The following is an 11330-nucleotide window of genomic DNA, read 5'->3' as shown; positions in this document are numbered from 1 at the left end:
TGGCTTTTCCATTTTCACGCTATTACGGTCTCGAGTGCCGACGCAGCAGAGCTGTACGATGTTTCTGGGAGTGTGGGACTTCCCATATTCAAGGCAGCTGAATGTAGCCGTAGCTGGCACGAGAAGGCCACCCCTGAGCTCAAAGACATCGGTGTTTTTAATTGTCGTCCTCTGTTTTTGTCAGTGGCCTCGCAGGGCCTCTCAGAATTATGCAGCGAGGGTTCCCGTAGGCTGTGTCATAGCGTATATGTGCATGATGAAAACGTATTACCTCCTGCTTTCTCATGGGCACTTGAGAGCTAGCGTAAGCGGAGCTCCACGCTGACTTATCTCCCTATACGAGCGCCAGCCCTCTCCCTGAGGAGCAGCTCGACTGCATGAGGCCATTAGGAAGCAGCTTTAGCTGAGCTCATCATAATTGTCCTAATCCAATTGGCCTTTTCCTGTTTCTTACGGATAGGCTTTATAACATTAAAAAGCCTTAAAAAATAGCTGGTTCCATTATGCATTTAGCGGTCACCACATAAACAAGCTAATATGGCTGTTTTACTGTGGAGAGCAACAATGAAAACAAACCCAAATGTAGGAAAAAAAGATCTTAAAGGGATCGTTCATCCAAAAATGTTCTGTCATTATTTGCTCACCATCATCTGCTTTCTCCAACCGGTATGACTTGCTTTTTTCTGTGCACTGCATGTGAAAATGAATGAGGAGAGAAGTCATCGAGCTCCAAAGCATCATAACAATATGGTCTACATGTCTAGTGTGCCAAGTTTTCCGAAGTTATTTGATAGCCTTGTGTAAATCATAACAGAAGTTTGTTTTTCTAACACATTTGTGGCATAATGTTGATTCACACAAAATTAAAAAACAAACAAAAACGATTATTTTGACACATCCGTAATTAAAAATTGGTGTATTCAGTAATTCAAATAAAATGAAAGGACATGCACAATAAAATAAAAAACTTTAATGGAAATGGAAATAACTGAAATAAACAAGTTGACGTGCTATATAGACGTGCTATATAGACATTTAGTTAAAAAAACTAATAGAATGACTAACAAAAACTAAAACAAAACTGAAAATATAAAAATAAAAGCTCATTCAACAATAATAAATACTCTAAGCTATAAATGAATACTAAAATAATGTCTTTTAATTGTATAAAAGCATTTACATGAATTCTTTACATTAATTATTGTTTGTTATTTGAGCTGTAAAGCTGTTTAGACCTTTTCTCCACTCATTTGATTAATAAATTATTAAATTAGACATGACTTTATACAGAAAAGGTTAATAAGCAATTTTTATCACACTAAGCATATTGTCCGCATCTTGTGGCCATAATATTGAAACGGTAAGTGTATTAACATTTACAAATTGGCTTCAGTTCTATTGCAAGTGCCTGAATATAAGCCAGATTTTATGCACTTAAATGTAATAAATAAATACGTAAATAGACAATTTTTTTTTTTTTTTTTTTTTACATAATCCATATTATGCCACAAATGCTGACAATTGAGTTTAACCTCAAATATTCCTTTAAAGAAACTTCAAGGAAGAGCAAACTAATAAAAATAATAAAGTTGTTTGAATTCAGCAGGTGTAGTTGTAAAAAGTGCAGTACTAACTAACTTTCCTGCCGTGACTAAAGATGCCGTGTGAGCGAACGGCTCAGGAACTTTGTCAGAGATAAAGCAGCAGACGTTCTTTACATGATGATGTCACACTTAAATTTACTCGCATCTACCTTGAGACCGGTCTATTTCGCTAGTCATAGCACATATATTTCAAATGTGGTAATGTCAAGACTAAATGACTCATGTTCTGTCTGTCTGTCTGTCTGTCTGTTTTTCTTCCCTCACTCCTTTTTGTGTTTATGTGAGTTTTTATCTGGAAAACATTCGCGCTTGCCAAGAGAACACTCATCCTTCTTTGAGACGGCCAACACATGGTATAAAATTTTGGAATTAAGATGTGAATACCTTGCATCAGATCAGCCTGCTCTTACAGTGATGATGTCACACACAATGGCACCGGTGTCTGCGCAGATTAGTCATACTGCCATTTTCAGACTCAATGATATCATTACAGTTTTGTGAATCACTCACTGTGTCAGTGCTTCTGAATTTTACTGGGAGACGGGGAATATTCTGCTTTAAATAATGAAAGTATAAACATCAGTGCGCGTGTCATCGTGAGAGTTTGGGGAATTTGTGAGCACACGTAACCAGATGACTCATGTTGGTCTACGTGGACGTAGCTGTCCAGCAGTCTGATTATTTGTCTATGTTGCCAGTATAGAATAATTTGTTTTGAGGAAACTGCTTCGAAACTGTAACCTGTCATATTACTAACTAATTCAAATTGTTTAAATAGTTCAGTGGTTCAAAAACATGTTTTGTTATGCTGGTTGAATGTCTCTTCACATCCCGAAGTTAAGTGGTCTAAATTTATTTACATCTATTTATATTGTCTGTAGAAGGCGTAGGACCATAAAATGTTCGTCCAATCATATCCCTCGGCCCGAGGACTACGATAGTGCCTGGTTTTCTCCACACATACCGCTTAGAATTAAGGCCAAAGTTCTATCTTGGTCTCATCAGACCAGAGAATCTTATTTCTCACCATCTTGGAGTCCTCCATGCGGGCTTTCATGTGTCTTGCACTGAGGAGAGGCTTCCGTCGGGCCACTCTGCCATAAAGCCCCGACTGGTGGAGGGCTGCAGTGATGGTTGACTTTCTACAACTTTCTCCCATCTCCCGACTGCATCTCTGGAGCTCAGCCACAGTGATCTTTGGGTTCTTCTTTACCTCTCTCACCAAGGCTCTTCTCCCCCGATAGCTCAGTTTGGCCGGACGGCCAGCTCTAGGAAGGGTTCTGGTCGTCCCAAACGTCTTCCATTTAAGGATTATGGAGGCCACTGTGCTCTTAGGAACCTTAAGTGCAGCAGAAATGTAATTTTTTTTTGTAACCTTGGCCAGATCTGTGCCTTGCCACAATTCTGTCTCTGAGCTCTTCAGGCAGTTCCTTTGACCTCATGATTCTCATTTGCTCTGACATGCACTGTGAGCTGTAAGGTCTTATATAGACAGGTGTGTGGCTTTCCTAATCAAGTCCAATCAGTATAATCAAACACAGCTGGACTCAAATGAAGGTGTAGAACCATCTCAAGGATGATCAGAAGAAATGGACAGCACCTGAGTTAAATATATGAGTGTCACAGCAAAGGGTCTGAATACTTAGGACCATGTGATATTTCAGTTTTTCTTTTTTAATAAATCTGCAAAAATGTCAACAATTCTGTGTTTTTCTGTCAATATGGGGTGCTGTGTGTACATTAATGAGGAAAAAATGAACTTAAATGATTTTAGCAAATGGCTGCAATTTAACAAAGAGTGAAAATTTTAAGGGGTCTGAATACTTTCCGTACCCACTGTATGCAAGATATAAACTCACAATTACAAGAAAGTCACAATGTCTTACACTTCTGAAAAAAGTCAGAATTGCGAGTTTATATCACGCAGTTTTGAGGAAAAAAGTCAGAATTGCAAGATGTAAACTCACAATTGCGAGACAAAAAAGTCGCAACAATGTTTTTGCATTTTTTTCAGTGGCAGAAACAGGCTTCCATTAGAGATTCATTAACCCATATATAAATAACCAGAAGAACAACAAAGTGCAGTAAACTAAAATTATTCATACTACAAACCAGTATGTTTTTGATTATGTAAAATCACTGGAAGCGAACAACAGCGTATGCCTCACACATTCAAGTTACAAATGGCGCCTGCTCTTATGCTACCTATTTAATTAGCAGATTATAGGATTTGGATAACAAGATCAGTATTTCTTACACATAAAGTAATATATTAGAATTCTTAAAAAGAGAAAACACTGAAACTTAGTCAAACCAAAATTTATTCAGACACAGTTTATTCGCTATAGTTAGGAAAACGGTAATCAAATATGACAATAACTCTCAGAACAAATTAATCTTGATAATGTCAGATAACTTTGATAGAAAGGTATGTAATGAATTCGGTTGAATAGCTGTCAGCTGTTAAATTTAAATACACAATTAGATAATACCAATTTAAGTCAACCAATTACCAAGCAATGATTAATTTTGTTCAGTCTGTGGTGTAAAAAGGTCGCATTGGCAATTAAAGAAAATACAAAACATGGTCAGGTCGAAGTGTCTGAATAATTTTTGGTCCCAAATTTTACTGGTAGTCCACTGTATGAAGAATGTTTGGGTATAATATGTCACAGTCCTCACTTGCATAAATGAACTATAGTGTCCTGCACCCACTAGTAAACCGATATCAAAAATTATATCTGGTGTCTGAATAATTTTGGTTTGACTGTACAGTACACACACACACACACACACATATACATGAGTTTATTTTTTAGTGAAACGATAGATAGACGGACTTCAAAATTTCACATTTAATTAAATTTGTTGCCATTTCTTTATAATAATTTGTGAAATGTACTAGCAATCTTACACCAAACTGTTTTCATATGTATAGCTGAACCAAAAACATAGTTGTACATGAAATATTCATAATTCATAATAGTTCATATTAGTCATAAAATATGATGCAAGGTTTTCCAGACACCATCTGTGGTGGTGATTCGAATGAATTGTTTTTTTGAACCTATTCAACTAAAATGAACAATCCAAACAAACTACCTACTAAAAATTAATCAGACTTCCCAACCCTATTTGAGAACGAGACAGTCTAGACATTGACTGAAGTGTGTTTGATTACTGCCCCAATGTTTGATTATGCCTCACAACGCTCACTTGGAAAAAATAGTTAACTTGGAAAAGCTAAACGGCTGTGCTACTGTCACACTGCTGAAAAATCTGACTCCGTTAATAGCGTCTCTACCTCTAGTTAGTTAGTCTCCAACACTGATGTATTGTGCATTTACAGGCGTGACTGTATGCGTTTGTGACTATTGGTTCATCTAGAGCTCTGCTGATAGGTTTTCCTGTGATTACAAAAGCAGCTGCAAGCGTCCGCCAGCGGAAGGAGGCAGTATTGACTCAGAGCCCCGTGAGGGCGCTCATGTTTTCATTCGGTGTTTGGGGGCCAGGCAGCTGGAGCGCTCAGGGTGACAGAAACTTACTCAACCTTTTTTTTTTTTTAATCATCCGCCACTTTATTTGGGCTGCGTGGGGCCATTCCTGCCAGAGAAAACCTCTTGCTTGCAGAGACTGCGGTCCAGCACAAGGGTAAACACTTCTCTCTCCAATCACAACACATGCTGCCCATTGCTGCTTATTTTGAAGATGGATCACATTCAGATTTCACACTATTAACATTTCAAAGCATGATCAAATGGACACATTACTTTCAATGTAGTGCCCGAGGCAGTGACTCCTCACAAAGATTCAGAGGCGATCAGTACTAAAACACAACAAAACAAATATTACTAATTATGTAAAGCACTCCTTTTTCTAAAATAACACTGTCCACATTTGCTTATGTCTGAATCTAAATTAACTTCAAATCTCCTGAAATTATGGTTTCGATTCTGGTGCTCTTTTGAGATGCTCCAATGACGTTCATGATGCATTTGACTGTCTGCGGTGTTTTCAGTGGGTTTGTTGACTAAAGGGGTCACGCATTCGACGAGAAGTGTTATGCTGTGTTGCGACTAAAACAACATATGCTTGGTACAACCGGTGCCAGTATTGTAGTCTGAGTTCTTGTCATGGACTGAAGCTTTTGAACTCAATGTTGAATCTGAATTGAGAATGGAGCCCCACACATGCAGAAATATTCAAATTAAGAATTAGTTCCCATGATATTTTATACTCATTAGTTCAATGTTTCTTATTTTTGTTAAATCATGGCTGTGTTGTACTAATTCATTTCCTTTTTAAAAACTGTGGCCATGATTTAACTTAAAACCCCCCTGTGGTGAAAATCAAGTTTTTAATGTTGTTTAATGCCTTCAAGACAAACCATGTGCAAATCCATCAGTGAACAGCATTGCTGAGTATTTTCTCCTTAAAACTGCGGAGTACCAAAGACAAAGTTTGAAACCACCCGTCACAAACATGTAACCAATCCCGCCGTCTTACGGATCAGGTCAAAGGTTTCTATTTACAGTGTGTTTCTGCAGCAATGAGCAGTATAGCAATCACAGACATATCTGATTTTCTTGAACACAATGGCCAATCAGAGGTATTAGAATCTACTCACCGCTCAAAACGCAGGAGTTTTGTTCAGTGCTGAGTCATACGGCAGTTTCTCAAACTGATACGTAATCAGCAAATGTGACAACAGAGCAACAAGATGGATCAAACCGATAAAACTCTCTCTACACCATAACTGTGTTGATGACGTACATTGATGATTCATAACGTACATTGTAATGCATTATATATTTTCATAAACAATTGTAAGATGCATTATAATATTTGAAGGTTTGTTTGTCATGCGTTTTAATGCACTATATTTTCTAAAGGTGTAACAATAGATAATTATAATTTATTCTAACTGTGGTTACAATTATTCATTTGATCATACAGTGCATTATAATTTGCATTACAAGGCATAATTAATGCATTAGAACTACTTAATAATGCATTACATCTAAAGGCATTAAGTAAGTTGTTTCCATTTTTTGCAATTCAAGAACATTGAGGTCATTGATGGAAACTGAGAAAAAAAAGGTTAAAAATGGTGCAACAATGCAATCTGAAATGTTGATGTTTTGGGACAAATACATTGTAATTTAATGGGAAACTATAACTAGCACAAATGGGACTGGGACTGGGACTGTCTCCAATGAATGGGAGAAACTGGAACAACCAATATGGTGACTAAAAAAGTTGTTTTGTGGAAAAATACATTGTTATTTAATGGGAAACTATAAGAGTATCACCAGAGACTGTATATATGAGACGCGCCAGTGGACCAGTTGCAATGAATGAGACAAAAGTGGAACACTTAATATGGCAGGTCTAGTAATTCCTGGCTTCCAAACACAACAGCTAATCATCAGTTGGCACAGTCACAATCTTGTCATTGTCAAATTTTGCAGTGCACAACAAAGGTTAAGCGCACGTACATCGGCTGGACCAACCTAAAAAATACACGCCACTGGCCTCAGTACATGAAATTCATGGAAGACAGTCCCTCTGTGTGTCTGTTTCAGACACAATAAGATGGTAGAAGTCCCCAAACGTTTACATTAGTGCCTGAAGGAGGTACTTTAGCAGTGGGCACTCCTCCAAAACACATATTTTTCTACAGTCTGTGCTATCATGAGACGGTGCCTGCACTGTGTTCAGAGATGCTATAGATGGCCTTCCCCATTTAAGGTCTGTGGTATAGTACAAAGCCAGCGCCGCACAAGCAAATTCAGTGATGCTTTGATGTGGTGCACACATTAAGCTAAACAGCCATCCATTTAACTCCCCTTGTTTTCTTTTACACTCCTTTTTTTGTTTATCTGTAGCTCACATGCACTATTTTCCCTTTCCATCGTGCATTTTTAAGCTAAACATACGGCAGTGTACGATCACACCCCTCGCACCTCCACACAAATATTCTTCTGATCTCGCTGCCAATGTAAGGTGGAGTCATGCGGTGAGCTTTTTTATAGTCTCAATTTACACAATGGGAACGGTGCGCTCTGTAATTCTACCTTGACTTTCACCACATTGTGTTTCCATTGATTACTGTCAGCTGATGGAGTTTTGGCTCCTTGTTACTGCACCTTGGTCTTCTTCAGTAATACTGCACTGACACTATTGGACTAGAACAAAATTTGAACTGAATTGAGCTGAAAAATGACACTAACTTTGCAACATCTACACTGTTATTGAACTGAATTGAATCAACATTGAACTAAACTGGACTGAATAATGACACTACTATGAAGTTGCTTATAACAAAAATTAATTTGTTTTATAACTGATGTATTTCACAACACTGAGGACCATATTTTCTAAACTGGACAAATTAGCCTGAGACCACAAAAGTCCTAAGCAAATGGAGTCCTAAGTAAAATTATGTCAGGAAGCCCGTGCTAGTGCATTCATAAAAACCTTAAAATGCCCCCCAACCCCTTAATCTGTTCTTTCAGAGCCATTTCATTGTCAACAAACAACAGTGAATTGAAACAATAAAAAAAGATGAAAGTACTAACAAATAGGACAAATACAATAGAAAAAAGAAAATAGCCTACTATACAGAAACTGAATTATCAAATATAACAATAAAACACTGCATAGTCTTCTCTGTAAGAATTAAATATACACTGATTCTTATTAAAATTACTACAGTTGTTCAGTGAAGAGCAGTGTATGATTATTTCGTTTTCTTCGGTTGTTTGGTTTACTGGCTGCTGTCACTTTGAGACCGAATGCACAAATCTAATATTCTCACAAGCATTCGATTACTTTCTCTACTGTTTATGTCCACTTATGACATGACTAACCGCATTTAAGTGAAAACTCACCAATATGGACATTTTTTTGTGTGTGTGTATTTGTCCATAGCGCATATCCGAAGCTCAAAGTAGCCTATACATGTTCACGTGTTGCTCCGTCTTAGATCTTGTGCACAAAAAGCCACCTGGGGAACAGCATCACTTTCACAGCTCAATACGCTTTTAACCCTCTTTTTTTTTTTTTTTTTTTTTTTGTAGTATCAATATAAATATACACTGATGAGCCATTACATTATGACCACCCCCAGCCTAGAGCAATGAGTGTGTCTTGCAACCGAATGCTGCTGCAGGTGCAGTTCACAGAGCAGTATATATACAACCTGAGACCGGCTTTTGGTCAGTAGAGCGTTCATTGTCAGAATTGGAACAGCTGTCGATTTATCCGAGTTTAACAAAGGACAAATTGTGATGGCACATCACTTCGGAACTTCAGTCTCAGAAATGGCACACATTGTGGGTTGTTCACATGCCACTGTAGTGAGTACGTATCAAAAATGGTACACGGATGGGCAAACGACGAACCGTCATCCAGCCATGTGTCGCCTGCAACTTATGGATACCAGAGGGGAGCAGAGACTGTTGCGCATTGTTCACAGCGACTGCAGGGCCACAGTGAGACAAATCACCAGCAGCTACAACAAAATTCACCTGACATGAACCCAGTCGAAAAGTGGGTTCGCGCTGTCACCACCGCCCCACAATGTACGGGAACCTATTGTCAAACCTCATCAAATCAATGCCTCGCTACGTGGCCACTGTTTTGTAGGCTAAAGGAGGTCCTACAGGTTATTAGTTAAGTGGTCATAATTTAATGGCTCATAGGTGTACACTGTAAAAAAAAAAAAACAATTGTTCCAAAAAGTAGTTTCAACTTAAAATAATTTGTTACCCCGCTGACTTAAAATTTTTAGTTTAGTCAACTTGAAATTTTAAGTTACTCAATGTTAATTTAAGGAACAACTGGAATATTTCAGTTGAATAAACTAAAAATTTTAAGTCAGCGGGGTAACAAATTATTTTAAGTTGAAACTACTTTTTGGAACAATTTTTTTTTTTTTTTTACAGTGTACACCTATGAGCCATTAAATTATGACCACTTAACTAATAAAGTTTTTTTTTTACAGTTTATATTACAACAGTCACGTCACATGAATTGCTTGATTTGGGTGTTACATATAGGAAGGGCAACAGCGCTCCGCTTTAAAGGAAAGAAACAGAATGCAGCATATTGTGTTGTCATAGTCGTTGGAAGCCAAAATCAAAAACTAAACTAAAATTCTAATAATCACACAGTCTTTAAATCAACTTTGAGAGCCAGGGGTCCCCTGGTGGTTCAGGGGCCCTATGCAACTTGAGCACTTTGCGCACCGAGGAAAGTTGATTTGCTGACAATGTGTGTATATATAAAGACTCATTTCCATAAAGACGTAGTCTACCAAGAGCAGCACAAATTAGCAACTATCACAGCCATATCAAGCGCAAAATGTGCTTTTCTTGGGTGGTAAATTATGGGGCAAATACCAATAAACTGATTAACTGCAAACTTTAGTAAATCATGTTGCATGATTCATACAATACTCTTCTCCCATAAATTTTGCATCTGAAAGGGAAACTCCTACACATGCACTAAGGTCAGTCACAAAAATAACTAAGTTTAAGCACGTTTTTTACTGCATGGCTTTAGTAAATCCTGACAGAAGTTTTTTTAATGCCAAAAGATTTGCGCTGATGCAAGTTGTTAGTAAATCTGGCCCTACCACTGTTATTTTTCTGTTTATTAATGTGAAGCTGCTTTGAAACAGTCTGTATTGTATAAAGTGTTGTATAAATGCATGTGATTTGACTTGAATAATAAAAAACAGTGAAAGATTAGACTGAAGGATACACCGCATGGAGATTTGTGAAATGTCACTCCTATTGAGAGTGAGTTAAAAAATACAGAGTTCTGCTGGTATAACGACTGTAGCCAATCACATAATGCCTGACTAATAGCATAGGTGATCTGGCCAATAGTTGTAGACATTCTAGATCGCATTCCAGCAGTCTGAATCCATCCAGTGGTTGACACACGGCATTGCATTACAGACAGACTGTTCTTGTATTTGTCATGGATTTTTGATAGGCCGTCTTTGCCAGATTCTATGGGCTGAGACGTTCAGAGCCAGATTCACAGGGCGTTCAGGGGTGTGTTGTTTATGAGACCACTGATGGTTTTACCAGAGCGTTTTCTTTTTTCTTTTTGCTTTATTTATAGAAGTGTCATAAAAACTTGAACTGTTATGTAATACATTCTTAACAGGGAGCAGTTGTTTAAGCCATTTTAACTCTAAAAAAGTGAAAAGCCATTTAATGCATTTCATATGTTGAGAGATGATTACTGACATCTTTACTAATGTAATATAGGAAGGGTGTGACCAACCATATGTGCCTATAAACATATAACAAAGTCTATACAAGCTTTTTAAAGAGTGGAAACTACACAGGAATTGAGATAACTATTATAAAGGGTTAACATCTATATGAACCCTAATACATAACTATATATAAAAACACTCCAAATGTAGCAAAATGCAATGTTCTTAGATAATGATTGTGAATCAAGACACAAGGGAAAGGGATCAAAGATTTAATTCAGAACCAAGTGATTCAGATGAAGACCTCTGGCCAAGGCTGCCACCAAGGAGGTTTATAATTCCTGGAGAAAGCTATCCACTAATATTCCCATTTATCTCAATGGCAGCTGCTTGGCTGATGCAGTCCCACATCCCATCTACCTTCAACTGGACCATTATAACCAGCCAAACCATGACCCCTTCCCTTGGTAACTACCATAGAAATTTTG

The sequence above is a fragment of the Onychostoma macrolepis genome, chromosome 16 (assembly GCF_012432095.1).
Source record: "Onychostoma macrolepis isolate SWU-2019 chromosome 16, ASM1243209v1, whole genome shotgun sequence".
NCBI lineage: Eukaryota > Metazoa > Chordata > Actinopteri > Cypriniformes > Cyprinidae > Onychostoma > Onychostoma macrolepis.
The sequence above is the reverse complement of the archived record's forward strand: the minus strand, read 5'-3'. Positions refer to the sequence as shown.